The sequence below is a fragment of the Thermobia domestica genome, chromosome 16 (assembly GCF_964235325.1).
Source record: "Thermobia domestica chromosome 16, izTheDome1.hap1.1, whole genome shotgun sequence".
Lineage (NCBI taxonomy): Eukaryota > Metazoa > Arthropoda > Insecta > Zygentoma > Lepismatidae > Thermobia > Thermobia domestica.
This window is the reverse complement of record NC_137469.1, coordinates 180,550,367-180,567,404: the sequence shown is the minus strand read 5'-3', so window position 1 is coordinate 180,567,404 and position 17,038 is coordinate 180,550,367.

Below are 17,038 nucleotides of genomic sequence, written 5' to 3'. Positions count from 1 at the left end.
AATCGAACGAGTACTAAATTCGAATGAAGTGTTCCTTTTAGGGGAAGAAGTATTGTTTCGATTTCATATAGCTGAGAATTTGCACGGCCAGGGAAGAAATACTACATCGAGAGCCGTTGACAAGTATGGAAAATACCAAGATTACTTGGAAAAGCGATTAATTCGCATTGAAAATAAGAATATGACTGCCTCCCCATGGCCATAACATATGGGATAACAAAGCATACCTCAAGTAGTAAAGTTTTATATAATTTAAAAACTAAAGATTATAATAAGTGGCTTTTTAAAGCAGAAGTTTCTGCGAGATGGCAGGAGTTAACGTTCAAAGTAAGCAAGGTTGAGACTTCTCTGATTTGGACCTCTTTCGAGCATATTTCAAAGGGGAGTATCAAATCGTAGTTTATGAGGAGGTTGAAAAGAATAATCGGGAATATATAGTACGTTACCCGGGAGAACATGCAGAAAATAAGATTTTTATCCTGTATCAAAGAGGTAACACTATTGGTCATTTCGAACCCATTCGTAATATTAGAACTTTTCTCAAGGCACGGAAGTATTGTTATTATTGTTTGGAACCTTATGATGAAATATATCGGGCACACAAGTGTAAAACTCGTTGTACTTTTTGCGAACATACTCACGAACGGGACTATACTGCAAACAGAATTAAATGTAATGCATGCAATAGAGAGTTTGCTGAGGGTACGTGTTTTAACAACCATGTGACACGTAATAAAGCGGCTAAATCCGTATGTGATAATGTAAAGCTCTGCATCGATTGTGGTATCATCTTTGATAAGAGGGGGCGAAAATCTGAACACATCTGTGGTGAACATTTTTGTTCAACGTGTCGTGCATATGTTGATACAAATCATACATGTTTTGTTCAGAGACAGCAACCTGTTCATACGAAAAGGTTTATGTACATCACCTATGATGTAGAGACGATGTTGAAGGCACCGAACGAGCGCGGTGAAAGGGAACATGAAGTTGTACTGGTGTGTTGTCATCATGTTTGTCACGTCTGTATAAGGAAAGGTATCGATGAGCCTTGTAAAACGTGCGGTGACAATATTGGAAATCGTTCGTTTTCTTTTAAGACAATGACGGATTTTATTAACCACGTGTTAGTAGAACGTCCTGTCTTTCGGAAGATCGTGGCGATCGCTCATAATGGATCCAGATACGATGGCCTCTTCTGTCTTAGGACTCTAATAGAAGACCAGCATATTGTACCTAGTGTTCTTATCCAGGGTCAAAAGACTTTTAATATTAACATAGGTAACCGTATCTTTTTTCGCGACTCTTTCCTCTTTATTGGTGTGAAATTATCTAAATTAACGAAAACTTTAAGCCTTAGTGAAAATTTAAAGAAGGGAGATTTGTCATATTTGTTTAATACTGAAGAGAATCAAAATTATGTCGGTCCCTACCCTCCGCTTAAGTACTATGACCCTGAGGCGCGAAGCACAGAGGAAAGAAAACAATGGCAAGCCTGGCACCAAGAACGTGCGGAAAGTGGCGAGAAGTTTAACCTGCAGAAGGATATGCTGGCTTATTGTGAAAATGAAGTTAGAATTCTAACAGAAGCGGGCATTAAGTTTAGCGATATTATTGAAGAGAAAACGGAGGGTTTGCAATGTTTCATAACATCATCAACCATTGCAAGTCTTGCAATGCGTACATATCGTACCTTGCACTTACCGGAAAATACTATTCCTATCATTCCCGCGTTGGGATTTCATCATAAGACCAAGTATAGTACAAAAGCTATGCAATGGCTTATGTATATGGAAGACCAATTAGGGATAAAAATCCAGCATGGTAGGAGAGGTGGGAAAAAGTATATTGGTAGGTACAAGGTCGATGGATGGCACGAAAGACTCAACGCTGCCTTCGACTATTACGGGTGCTATTTCCATGCTTGTCGGCTTTGTTTTCCCTTTAACCGTGACGCGGTTTTGCACGATGCACAAGACTCGTACAATACGATGGAGAAACGATATGAGCAAACCATGCGTCGCCGTAGGTACCTGAAAAGTATAGGCATAAACCTATATGAAATATGGGAATGTTCTTGGGATAATAATGCGGACAAGGAAGTGCAAAAGTTTGATCAAGAACGTTGTACTAATCTGCCTGATTTTCTTACTCCTAAGAACTGTTACAACGGTGGTCGCACGGAGGTCTTTCGTTCTTACGTCAATTGTGCGAGTGATGAGCGTATTTCTTATGCCGATGTAACTAGTCTTTACCCTTGGGTAATGGCGCGTAAACCTATGCCGGTTAAATCACCTAAGATTCACACGGGACCGGACTTTCCAGATATGGAAAGTATTCACGGTGTAGTTAAATGCAAAATTGTCCCTGCAAAGGACCTCTATTTTCCGATCTTACCATACGTTGCGGGAGGTCGATTACTTTTCGGCCTTTGCCGCACATGTATGGAAGAAAAAAACACTAATGAATGTACCCATAGTGACGCTGAGTGTGCTCTCACAGGAACATTTTGCACGCCAGAGTTACACCTTGCTCTTAAAAAAGGTTACAAAATAATCGATATACATGAGATATGGGAATTTGAACACTTAGATCCTGAAGAGGGGAATTCAGGTGGGCTGTTCGGGACCTATGTGAATTCCTTCCTTCAGATGAAGCAGGAAGCCTATGGTTTTCCTGCTTACTGTACCTGAAGAGGAGAAACATAAATATATCGATGAATATTATGCCCATGAAGGCATACGATTAAATTATGATAATATTAGGATGAACCCGGGATTGAGGCAATGTGCGAAACTATACCTCAAATCATTGTATGGAAAGTGGGGGCAACGCACAGACATGTCACAGAGTATAATCGTTAGTGATGAGGTCACATTACTTAGGTATTTACTACGGCAAGGTATGAGATTCAAAGTGTGGTACCAATTGATGATGACCATCTCATTCTCACATACAGAGACATTGAAAACGAAAACGTTCCGTTAGCATTTTCCAATGTGATACTAGCCGCATTTATTACTTCGTAGGCTAGATTTAGACTTTACGAACTACTGACGACTGTAGGACCTGACAGAGTAATCTACTGTGACATTGACAGTATCATATAGACAGTATCTAAAAGATGAGAAACCCTTGTTACCGCTCGGAAACTATTTGGGTGATCTGACAAATGAAATTCCGGAAGGTTGGGAGTTTACAACCTTTATAGGTCTAGGGTGTAAAAACTACGCGATGCGGCTAACAAACGCCCAAGGGGATGTCCGAGATATATTCAAAATTAGGGGTATAACACTAAATGATAGGACCTCTCAAAAAATTAACTTTGAGAGTTTCTATAAATTAGTGTCTGGACAATTAGAGTCCACAGTAATAGAAAACCCAAATAATATCGTTCGTAGACCGGGGTTCCGTATCTTTAGCTGTAGAGAAACAAAGACACACCGTGAGGTCAACAAAAAACGAAAACGTATTGACAAACCTGACATAACTGACGATGAACCAATACAAAAACGTGCAAAAGTACCTTACGGTTAGAGACCCACAAATGAGTGAATGTGAGTTGTATGAATGTCTCTTTTTTTAAACCGAATCGTATGCATAGCATACTCGTTCTTAAAATCCATTGTAAAAATATTTATTTTTTAATTTATTTCTAATTTATTTTAATTTATTCATAATTTATTTTTTTTCATTTCAAGCTTTAATTTTATATCCGAGTGATTCTTTTTTTATTGGTTCGTATGCCAGAGCATACTCCTAAGAGCAGCTACGCAGTGATTATTTTATTTGTTCGTTTGCTGTGCAATTTTAGTTGGTACGCTTCTTATTTTTTTATATTCTCCTTTCTAAAATCCATAGATTCATCAAATCTTAAATCCATAGATTCACATCAGTCACGTCTAGATGAAGCAATTAATAATATCTTAAAACGTCATGATCTTAAGACGTAAGAGCAGCAACGCTGTGATCATCTTATTTAAATTTTCGTTTTGAAATTCAAGCTTTAATTTTATATCCCAGTGATTTTCATTTCGTTTGCTGTGCAAACAATATATATATATAAACTAGTCACTTCAAGCTTTAATTTTATCTTTTATTTCCTCACATGTATAACATGTTCGAAAAATATGTGAATGTATGAGTGTGAGTGTGTATATAAAGCAGAGTCTCTATAGTATGCATTCATTTGATTACAAGATGTTAAAGTTTCAACATCCCTCTACTATTTTAATTACTGGTCCTTCAAGGACTGGTAAAACTTGTTTTGTAAATCGTTTACTTAATGAATGTGATCAAATGTTTAGTATAAAATTTAATGATATATTTTGGTGTTATGGTGCAGTAATACAAAAATTAGATGCAAATGCAAAAATGCGTTTTGTAGAGGGAATACCTGACATGAATAATTTTGAAATTAAAGAAAATTCATTATTAATACTTGATGATTTAATGTCGAAAACTAATGGCGATGTTGCTAATTTATTTACAAAGAATGCACATCATAAAAAGTTAACTAATATTTATTATTCAAAATTTATTTCCAAAAGGAAAACATGCACGTGATATTAGTTTAAATGCACATTATATTATAGTATTTTAAAATCCACGTGATAAATTACAAATACAATATTTAGCAAGGCAAATTATGCCTCGGTATAGTAAAGAAGTCGTGAGTGTGTTCGAAGAAGTAACACGGGAGCCTCACACTTATTTATTATTTGACTTGACACAAAAAACAAACGATGCATTGCAAATACGTACAAATATTTTTCCGAATGAAATCATGCATGTGTACGCTAACGTAAAAGACATGCATACAGAAATTTTTGTTTAGTCTGCATCAAGATGTTGAAGGTGAAACAACACTACAGCACGCTCCGTGCTCTGTGCAAATGCAAAAATGCAAAACGAAAACAAATTTTACAAAATGCTTCAGGGGATTTAATAAGAACAATATCTCAAGTAGCTAAAACACAATAAAAGGAAACATTCCTTTAAATTCTCGTCAGAAGCAACGTTTACGTAGACATGAAAAGATCTTACGTGCTCTATCTCAACAGCGTACTGCGTTGAATAAAAAGAAGTTGTTACTACAAAAAGGTAGTGCGCTTTTACCGTTAATCTTGGGACCACTTCTTGCAGCAGTAGGAAGTAGTATTTTCAGTCGTTAAATATGTCAGAATTACGTAAAATGATTTTAGTTCCTGAAAATGCTGCACATGAAATTCAATCAAATCTTAAATCCATAGATTCACATCAGTCACGTTTAGATGAAGCAATTAATAATATCTTAAAACGTCATGATCTTAGTGTACAACAAAAGTGGAAATTATATCAATAAGCTTTGCATCGTTATTTACAGTATACATCTTCTTCACATAAACCTATTACTTTACCTATCATTCAAGGAGAAGAAGAAGAAAAATCATCATCAAGTTCCAAACAAGATAGCAATACTTCTATTTTACCATTTGTATCAGAAATTTTACAATCAGTACCAAAACACTTCGTAGGAAAACAGATCTATTATTAAAACTGTTGACAAGTTCTGATAAAATTCAGTGGGATAAGTCTGGCATTGTACGTATTCAAGGAAAAACAATACCAGGTTCAAATATTATAGATTTAGTAAATGATGTTCGTACAAGAAAATATTCAAGAAATTCTGTAAGTATTCATGAATTTAAAAATTTATTAGAAGATCTTAATGTTCCTAAAGAATTTATTGGTACACCTATTAGCACACCAGCATCAAAAGTGAATAGTAGTAGTAGTAGACAACGTATTCGTAAAGTAAGTAAATCTACTAGTCCTGCAGTAGTTGCTAATTTATTTAAAAGTGGAAAGAATATAGTATGTAAAAATGACAAAATCATCAAAAATATATTATGATTATTTAAATCTTGATTCTTTATCAAGTATACAAACATTACAACGCAAAACAAAGTTATCTAAAAAGAAAATTGGTTAGCTTCTCAAGATGCTTATACATTACATGCACCAGCTCGTAAAGTTTTTGAACGTAAAAAGTATTATGTTAGTGCACCAAATGAAACATTACAAACGGATTTAGCAGATATGCAAAATATTGCAAAGTATAATAATAATAATAAATATATATTATGTTGTATTGATACTTTTTCACGTTATGCGTATTGTGTTCCGTTAAAAACAAAAAAGGTACTGAAATGGTAAAAGCAATAACAAAAATTTTTAAAAATTTCAAGTTATCCGTGTTTAACGTACAAACAGATTTAGGCGGTGAATTTTATAATCGTCATGTAAAACAATTGTTTAAAGAATATGAAATTAATCATTATAGTGTTCATTCCGAAATTAAATGCGCGTTAGCAGAAAGTTTTATACGTACATTAAAAGAAAGATTGTATCGTTATTTTACTGCAAAGAATACTTATCGTTATATTAATGTATTAGATCAAATTGTAAAAAAATTATAATCATTCATACCATTCAAGTATTAAAATGGCACCTGCACAAGTAAATGATTCCAATGTGAATCAAGTGTGGGAAACATTATACGGGAATAAAAAGAGTAAAAAGAATATAACATGTAAATTTAATCCGGGTGATTATGCACGCGTTAGTAAGTATAAACATATATTAGAAAAAAGATATTTACCTAAATGGTCACAAGAAATATTTATTGTTGACAAATGTATTAAGTCAGATCCTGTCACTTACAAATTAAAAGATTGGAACGGTGAAGAAATTACAGGAATATTTTATGCACAAGAATTACAAAAAGTAATTATAAATTCAAAGAAAACATATCTCATTGAAAAAGTATTAAAACGTAAAAAAGGGTGGATGTATGTAAAATGGTTAGGATATCCATCAAGTATGAATTCGTGGATTAGATCAGATTCTATTCAGTCTGCAAAATGAATTCGAACTTTACACACGACTTTTACGTTACTCTTCCTTCAAATGCAAGTAGCAATCTTTTTGATAATAATACAAAATCATTATTTCGAGTTAAATTGGCACAACCTATTGATTTAAGTGATGGGGAATGGGGTGTTGCATTAACACAAATTAATGTTCCGTGGAGTTTTTACAATGTTGGTGAAAATGAAGAAATTATAATTACTAGTGTTATCGATGATAAAGTTGAACGCTACCATGTTCCAATAACACCTTGATATTATTCATCAATTGAATCGATTCTACAATTAATTCCTGAAAATGTTCGTATGTTACATTATTTACAAAATAAAAATCAAGTTGTCATTAAACATTCTTTAAAATTAGAAGATCAATGTATGATTGATGTTACACCAGGATCACAACAGATTTTTGGATTTATTAATGAAAATACGCTTGATGTTAAAAATGTTATATACACAAAAGTTAAAAATGTTGATTTAATATTAGCACGTGGAAAATTTCCATGTGATTTAGATTATAATATTCCCAATACAATTAATGTTTGCATTGATATTGTAAAACAACAACAACATATAGGTCCATTAGTTCGAAAACTTAGTGTATATAATGTACAACACGGTCATGTAAAATCTTTTGTGTTTCACACACCACATCATGTTAAAGTTGAAAAGAAATATTTTGATACAATAGAAGTAAACTTAAAAGATGAACACGGGTTAAAATTACCATTTCGTTTTGGAACTTCAAACCTAACACTTCACTTTAAACGAAAATGATTATGAAAGTATTGATGATAGTTTTTACATTACATTAGTTTCAAATGCTAGTGCAGATGTATATCCTACAAATAGTCGTACTCATTTTATTAATCAATTAAAAAATAATATTCGTTTATCAGAATCCGATTGGCATGTATGATTAAGTGAAGTACATATTCCATTAACATGTTATAATGTTACCGCGGGGGAAAACGTTATATGGTACAAATTTAAAAATGCAGAACCTATGAAAAGTAAAATTCTTATTGCATATTATCCATCCATTCATCATTTACTAGAAGAATTAAACGCAATATCGAGTTTTATAAGATTTAGTTTTTCAAATGTACATGTTGAATGTGATGAACATGTAGAATCAGTTACATTGTCGCCTACATTAGCTTTACAATTAGATTTTTCTGAAAAATCAGATCTTGTAAAAGAATCTCACGGATTCAAACAACCATACATAGATATCGGATATCCACATCAAATTTTTATTTATACAGATATTATACAATATCAATTTTTAGGTGATACAAAAGCACCATTATTACGTATAGCAACAATCTCTGATATTAAATATGGAAAAGTTCAAACAATTACATTTGAAGATATTCATTATATGCCACTTGCAAAATTTTGTTTTAACACTATTGAAATACTATTAAAAGATCATGCAGGGCGAAATTTGCCATTTCGTTCTGGGACACTGACCGTAACACTACATTTTAAACGCTCTCCGGCATCTTCTAAATAATAATAATAATAATAATAATAATAAAATGAGAGCAAGACGTGATACTTATCATCGTGGGCGCGGAATACCATATTTTTCAGGACCTGTATATCAAAGGGGACATGGTATAGGTAGTTTCTTTAAAGGATTATTTCGGTTTGCTTTACCATTTTTTAAACAAGGTGCAAAAACTGTAAGACGTCAAACATTAGAAACCGGTATGCAAGTTGCGGGTGATGTATTAGAAAATCGACCATTTAAAGAATCGGTTCGTGCACGTGTAAAAGAAGCTGGTAATAGCTTAAAGACAAAAGCAATTAATAAATTTGACAGTTGCTAACTGGTTATGGCAAGAGACGGTCACGCAAAAGGAAAGCTCCTGCAATTGTAAAGTTTGGACCACCAACAAAACATAAACATATACAGGGCATCTTTTCATAATGGCGTTCCTAAATTCAAATAGTTTTGAATGTTATACCAATGAATTTGATTTCTTTTCTATACCAATGACACAAACAGCTATTGAAGCAACTACAAATGCTGAATATCGTCTTATTTCCACATTAACCTCAGAAGGACCTATTGAATTTGTTATTCCGGGAGAAACAGGTGAATATATTCATCCCGCATATCTATATCTTTATGTACGTTGTAAAATTACTAAAGCTGATGGTACAACTTTAGCTAATGATGATGTTGTCGCACCCGTAAATAATTTCTTACATTCTTTATTTAGTCAAATGGATATTTCGTTAAATGATAAATTAATTAGTTTATCATCAGGATTTTATCCTTATCGTGCATACATTGAAACATTATTAAATTATTCTTATGATGCTTCTCAAACACATTTAGCATATGCCATGTGGCATAAAGATACTGCAAAAAATTTTAATAAATTAGATAATACAAATGCTGGTTTTCAAAAACGTGCTAATATGGTGAAAAATAGTAAATCTTTTGAAATGTATGGACGTCTTCATACTGATATTGTAAGTTTAGATCGTGTGCTTCCTAACAAAGTAAGTTTGCGTGTAAAACTACATCGTAGTAAAGATAATTTTTGCTTAGTGTCTGCTGAAAATACAAGTTATAAAGTTGCACTTGAGGAAATTATTCTTCATGTACGACGTATTGATGTAGCTGCAGATTTAGCTATGCAATTAAATACACGAATGGGTTCGGAGACAGCCTTGTTACCTCTGACGAGAGTGGAAACAAGATCTTATACTATACCTGCACAAGTAAAGTCTTACAGCATTGATAATCTTTTCCTGGGTAATGTTCCTAAAGGCCTGATTATTGGTTTCATCTCCAACACAGCCTTCAATAGGAAATCACATCTTAATCCCTTTGAATTTCGAAACTTTAACGTTAACAAACTGCAATTACAAGTCGGTTCAAAATCATTTCCTCCCAACCCCCTCACTCCTGATTTTAATAATAATTTATACCTTCTAAGTTACTATACTTTGATTTCAGGTCCTGGTATATATTATCAAAATTATTCACATACTGTTACTCTTGATGAGTATCCAAACGGATATGCTCTGTATGCATTTATTCTATCTCCAACAGGAATTTTAGATGATAACACGTGGGATGTAGTACGCGATTCCCCTGTAAATTTAAAAGTATCATTTTCAGAAACTTTAACTGAACCTGTTACATGCATTGTGTACGCACAATTCGATTCTTTAGCACAAGTAGACAAAGACAGAAATATTTATACTGATAAAACCTTCTAATTTATTTAGTTGAGTACAATGCGGGTTGTTGTTCACTTCTCGGCGTATCATGATAACGAAGATGACTTTATTATAAAAGAGCTAGCCATTGTAAATCCTGACGTTCCCTTTTTCAAAATTGGGTTTTTAAACCACCATTTCCTTTAAATAAGTTATCTGAGCCAATCGTAAGTACAAACAAATATCTAGGTGAGAATGTGTATGGCATTACCTGGCACGAAGGGGATGTAGAATATTCACATCTTAAGGAAACACTTCAAACATATCGTTCAAATACTACAACCATATACACATACGGAATAAATAGAAAGTGTTTTCTTCAAGAAATTCTTCAAAGAGAAGTTACAAATTTGGAAGAAATAAACTGTCCAAAGTATACTGCATTAAGTTTTCACGTTCATCGATGTGCACATAATAAGCATCGTTTCGGACAATATAGGTGTACTGTTCATGAAGCATTACTATATAGTGAATATGTGAAAGTGTATGATTATGTGTTACATGTGAATAACTGTGATAATTACATACCTACTACAATTAAAAATAATAATCTTCATCATGTATAGTGACGAATTATTAAAAGTGTTACTAAGTGATAAAGTGACTGGTGCAAGTGTTACTGGAATTTACCCTATTGACAAACTTCCTGTAACGGTAAAACCTACTGCAGCACTTGTGATTAATCTTGATACATCTGATTCTGCTGGTTCCCACTGGGTTGCAGTGTACATCAATAAGAAAAAACATGGGTACTACTTTGATAGTCTTGCTATGGACATTCCCAAGGAAATAAAAAACTTTTTCTCGAAAAATACTAAAATGTACTTTACAAATATTCAACAATATCTTCATGATAATTCTGTGTTATGTGGCTATTTTGTCTTATATTTTCTGCATCATATTATTCGCACTCAATCATTTGAAAAGTGTTTAAAATTATTTAACAAGAAAAATTTGAAAAAGAATGATGATATTGTTTATAAACATGTTAAAAATTTTTAAAAAGAAAACAAATATTTTTTTTATTTTTTATTTTTATTATATTTTTTTAATTTACGTTTTTAATTTACAATAATTTTTTTCAAAACTTACACCCATGCATTTTATTTACAATTCCTCATTACAATCTTGATAATGCATTAGTTAATGCCGTTGATCTTTCATATTTCCACCAATAATTCAACTGCTGTGTATTACGATATGCACATCCTGATTTCTTTACTTGTGTGGAAAGAACAATATTCATTAAATGTATTTCCACATAATTCATTTAATGAAGGACAATGTTTTGTTTCTAAATCAATGAAATTATCTAATGCAAATATTCTTTAATCCAAAGAGATTTCTCTAAACCTTTACAATAAAAGGTTGAATTCTTTGCGCATAATTGATATACAAGGTTTCGTATGCATGATACAGTATATCCTGTTTTGCTATTCCATTTCAATCCATGCAAATTTAATGTTAACCAGTCAATTTGTTTTTGACATCCTAGTGATAATAAATTATATTCTACTGGTGATTTTACCAAGCAATGGAAATTTACTGTATCATCGCATGCAGTTAAACAAAACTCACGAATAATAAATTCGTTATCAGACATTTTAAAACCTTGAATATCGATAATATACTGATTTACACATGGTGAAATTTCATTTGTATGAAAAATAAAAAACGGAATTATCTGTCCAACAAATTCTGTATTTTGTAAAAGATAACAAGTTTTATGCTTAAAGCATAGAAATGAGATTTTACTATGTTCTTGTTCAAACACTTCAAAGAGTTCACTAAGAGTTTTATCAAGAGATAAATACTTCACTGCAAATGATCCAGTATTATGAAAATGTTTACATTCATGAGGAAGATGTAACTTGCATTCCACGCATTCCATTGGATTATTATTGTGTAAGTATACTTTTATAGTTTTTAATACACAGTTCACATTAATGTTTTCCCCAGTACATAGCACAAATGAAACACTAGCACTATTCGAATACATTTTTTCAATCTGAAATATTCGCTTTCCGTTTGTTTTTCTTATAAAAATCACTAGTAATTACGGTAAATAGTCTGTATCAATTAATAATTCCACATAGGCATCATAAAATTTTTGTCTTGTTAATAGTCCGATAATATGCGTGTTTGCGTACAAATAAAACACATCATCTTCAACACTAGGACTTGCTATAATACTCCAAGCGCGGATTTCCAATAATTCTTGACGCATAATCATACAATCATGAGCAAAATCATGATTAGATCCTGTCGTACATCCCTCACATATTAGTGTTTCATTAAAATTCCATTTTTCAATAGCCTTCTTTATACGTTCGCGATCCACTTTTTCACTATTACAACAACAATCTAAAGCCCAACATCGTGATGTTCTTGATAATACAACTGGAGATGATGGTGGTGTTGGTGAAACTGTTAGCGCCGGTAAATCTATTGCGTCAAAATCAAATTCTTCATATGACGATGATTCGTATATTTCTGCTTCAGCATCAGATATTGCTTCAATATTGCTATTGCAAAGATCCTTCTCATACGACTGCATGATGTATCTTTATATATTTTGTCTCTTGTAATCTGTATTTAAAGTATTTTTCATAACCGCAAGGTAATGACGTGTTCCGCATTCCCAACATTAAAGTTCTTTTCTATTCTTAAATGCCATATGAACATGTTTCAACATGCTCACCTACCACGTCCCCAATCTTTCTTTCTTTTGTGTTTTTCACCGACAATGTCTTTTGTTCACCTACCTCGGTACCAAAGTTATTTCTATTAGTTTGTGCCCAATTTGTGATGTTTATCTTACACGTCCGCAATCTTTCTTTTGTTCACCTACCGCGGCACCAAAGTTATTTCTATTAGTCTGGCGGTATTCTGTGATGTTTACCAAACGTGTCAACAATCTTCCTTTGTATTTGAATTCAAGTTTTAGCAAGCCCCTGCAAGTACACATCATCACTCCTACACTAGCTTTTACCATGTTCACCGAGTATGCTATGCATACGATCCGTCAAACTAAAAAAGTCCCGCACGAATAAATATTCCCTCCCATTATACATCGTTCTCCTCCGGAGCTTGGGTTCCTGGGTTCATTCTCAGTACGTATCACATAAACTTTTACACACTGTAAGTGTTCTCAGCTTGCTTAGCAAGCGATCAAATTAAAGTTAACAACGAGTTTCTCTTTATGGGATTTCATAGAAATCGATCCGTAAAATAAGTTGCTCCGACTAATTTATTAGGAGAATATCTTTTATTCTCTCACATATTGGTCGAGTAATTTATTACGAAAGGTTAAATAAATAATGAGTTTGCACAGCAAACGATTTATTTTGCAAGTTCGCAATTTTTAAAATATTTTCGAAACATTTTTACAACTAGTATGCTCTGGCATACGAACCAATAAAAAATAGAAATCGATACGTAAAATAAGTTGCTACGACTAATTTATTAGGAGAATATCTTTTATTCTCTCACATATTGTTCGAACATCTTGTTTTTAACAAATAAAATAATCACCATCTCCTTTAGCCTAACAGGCATAATGGTGGAACTCAAATATTTCATTTTTCCAAATTATATATATATATATATATATATATATATATATATATATATATATATATATATATATATATATATATATATATATATTTCTCAATGTGAGTTTCTATTAGTCAAACCCATTTGTATAGTACAAGATTCAAACACCAGTATTCATCTCATTGTCAATGATGTAAATATATTCAATATTATTATTATTATTAATTTAATCACTGATACGGAAGTAAGTGATACAGAATAACGTTTCATCATATCAACAGATTTAATTCAAATCGAACCAATTAAAATTCTAATTCAAATTTCCATTATTATTTTTAAAAATATCCAGTATAGAGTCTGTACAGACACGTATACAGACTCGAAAAAGAGGACACGACCTTTCCAACGATACACACATGTCATCACAGCTAAAAAAAGAAACATAGGAACTTTCCAAACCCACGTAATCATGTCATCAACCCCTAATGACCTAGCCGACCGTCTCCCAAAAACCCATTAAAGGACATGAACTTTCTAAATTAATTATAGTACATAACGGTACTGGGGGAAAAGTAGCGGCGGATCTACTTTACTTCTCACATTATTATATCGATAACAATTTCTCTGTCTCGTTTTATAGTAAGTTTACATCGTGCGTCTTACTTCGAAACCATAATGCTTACGTGTCTTACGAGTTAAAAAAAACATTTAATAGTCAAAATTTTTAATGCTCATTCCGAGGTAGACACTGAACGTGAATTGCATTAACTGGTGTTTGAATTTTCAATATAACTCATCAACATGTCACGAATGTGCATCCAACATGATAAATATTCATGAAGATGAAATGCAGCATAAGGATTACGAGTGTCGGACAAAGCCGTTTTACATTCTTTGGAGTTCCGACATTTATGACTAAGATAGTTTAGAAGTCTGGCCATTGGGTTTGGCTTCACAGTGTAGAAATGTAGTAGACTTCCAAAACGATGACAATCCAATACTCAAACTTCAAGTACTGATAGTACTTTTATAACTACCGGCTGCAATAGGTAAATACGACGTAAGATAGTACCTGCTCCTAGGACGCTGAATCCACTTCAAAAGGCCACTCTATCGAACCACTTTTGGGTTCAAAGCATCCTTTCCCTTACAGATAACTAGTGTGGTACTTACGAATGTAATTGAATAGTACGCAGTTTTTAAACTATTCGCAGTATCTTATGTAGCTTTAACCATGCAATGTTAGCAGCGATATTGTAAGAAGTATCCATTAATGAAAGAGTTGATGGTTCGAATTCAGGTCGTGAGTTTTCCCTTTTTAATTTATTTGAGAATTTTTGTTTCGTATGAGAGTATAAACCATATTTTTTTTTGTAAGAGTCGTTGGGTTTTGCTTTCTCCACGCACGACAGTGTGCAGAATGAATATGATCAGAAAGATTTGCAGATGACGAAGGATGGGCGATTACATAGGATGAACAGACTTCTTGTTTTGTTGGAATATGTCATTCACTTTTGGGAAGACGACAAGCCACCCAGAGATTTAAATGCTGACTATGGATGAGTGCGATGGAGAAATTATAATTTTAAAAATATTTTTTTTTTAGTTCTAGTTCTTTGATAAGACTATGTAGACGTTTACTTTAATGGAAGGAATATAAATTGACATTAGTGACACAGAGATCTGAAAAGGGGAAAACGTTAATTATTATCTGACCTGTTGCTACTACAAGTAGTGTCTGCAATTACACAATTCCCTTCAACTGTGTCTCCTACTTCCTCCTGCCCCAGTTCGATTCCCGGCGGGAGCTCATGTGGTTGGGATTCCACGTTAATCAGTAGGTCCATGTCTTATGTAGCCTCGCTGCTGAACGGGACGTTAAACTCAAATTCAACCCAACTCAACTCCTATTTCCTCCAAATCTTTACTTCTGTCATTGACAACTTCTTTATTCCTTTACGAGTATTATTTTCAACCAACAAAATTTCTAGTCAAAAGGATTGCATAAGAAATATTTTTCTTTGCATTGCCGGGTGGTAGCGGAGGTATTCACTCTTGCACACACAACGAATACAGTAAATGGGGATTGGATTTATTAGAAAAAGTAGTTCTTTTCCAGAAATATTTCTCGTTACATGTAATTATTAGACAACCAACTTAACATTACAGACATGAACCAAAAAATGTCATGAAAGGATATTTCTTCATTTGAAGCAGGGAAGAATTAGTCATTGAACGTCATTTAGGAAATTACAAGATAGATAGGAAGAAAAAAATCCATTCACTTTAAGTTATAAGAAATAGGAATTAAGGCAAGGAAAGAAATATCAATATGGACATCATGATGGAATCGTTACTATGCAGTGCAACAAACTTGCCTTGATCAAACACATACGCAGAGAAAAAGCATGGACGGAACGGGAAGAAAGCGAAAGAAGAGGAGGAAAGAAGGAAACAAAAATAGCAGAACATCGAAATAAATGAAATTTTAACCCCTAAAGATACATAATCTGTGTCTTTCCTCCTATCTCGTGTATTTTTCCTTTAGTGGATAAATCATTTTCAGTAGTTGTCAGGAACAATATTTATAGCGCTTGGTTCCTTGAAGAAAATAATTCGAAATTATAAAGAGAATTGAACATAAACCTTGAGAATGTGAGCCTTACACGCTGTCCAGGCTAAAGGAGACGATGATGATGAAAGATGAGTGAAATGGTGGCATGAAGAAAGTGGGAGAGCCCCGAGCAAACCCACGAGCAAGATATTTGTCCACCACAAAGTCCAAAGGACCTCAAGCACTGGAGGTGAACGATCTACTACTGACCCACTGCGCCCCCACTCCATGGAACGAAAACTGTAACAGATAACGATATGTTTCGCAAACGATTCTGCATCTTAAGACAACATATCGTGACTATACCAAATACTCTTCCAAAAGCAAATAGAGTTCAAATTTACTATTAGTTCCGGTTTCAATAAAGCTTTTCGTAGGTCGACAACAGTAAACGCTACCAAGATGCTGTTTTTGTAAATAATTCAACGTGTCAAGAATAGGTCTAATTTCCTTCGTTAGCCCACTCTCAAACATGAAGTGGTTTAAATTAACTATTTATGGCTTTATTTTTTTGCCATAGAACAAAATCTGTGTGTTACCTTGAACAATTGATCCTCTCTAGGCAACAAAATTACTATCCACAATATCCTACCAAAACCGAAAGTGGTTCAGATCTAAAAGTGCTCCCGGTTTCAATACTGATTTCTGTAGACGGAAACGGTAAAAGATATCAAGGAGTGGCTTTTTGCAATGTTTTAGCGTGTCAAGA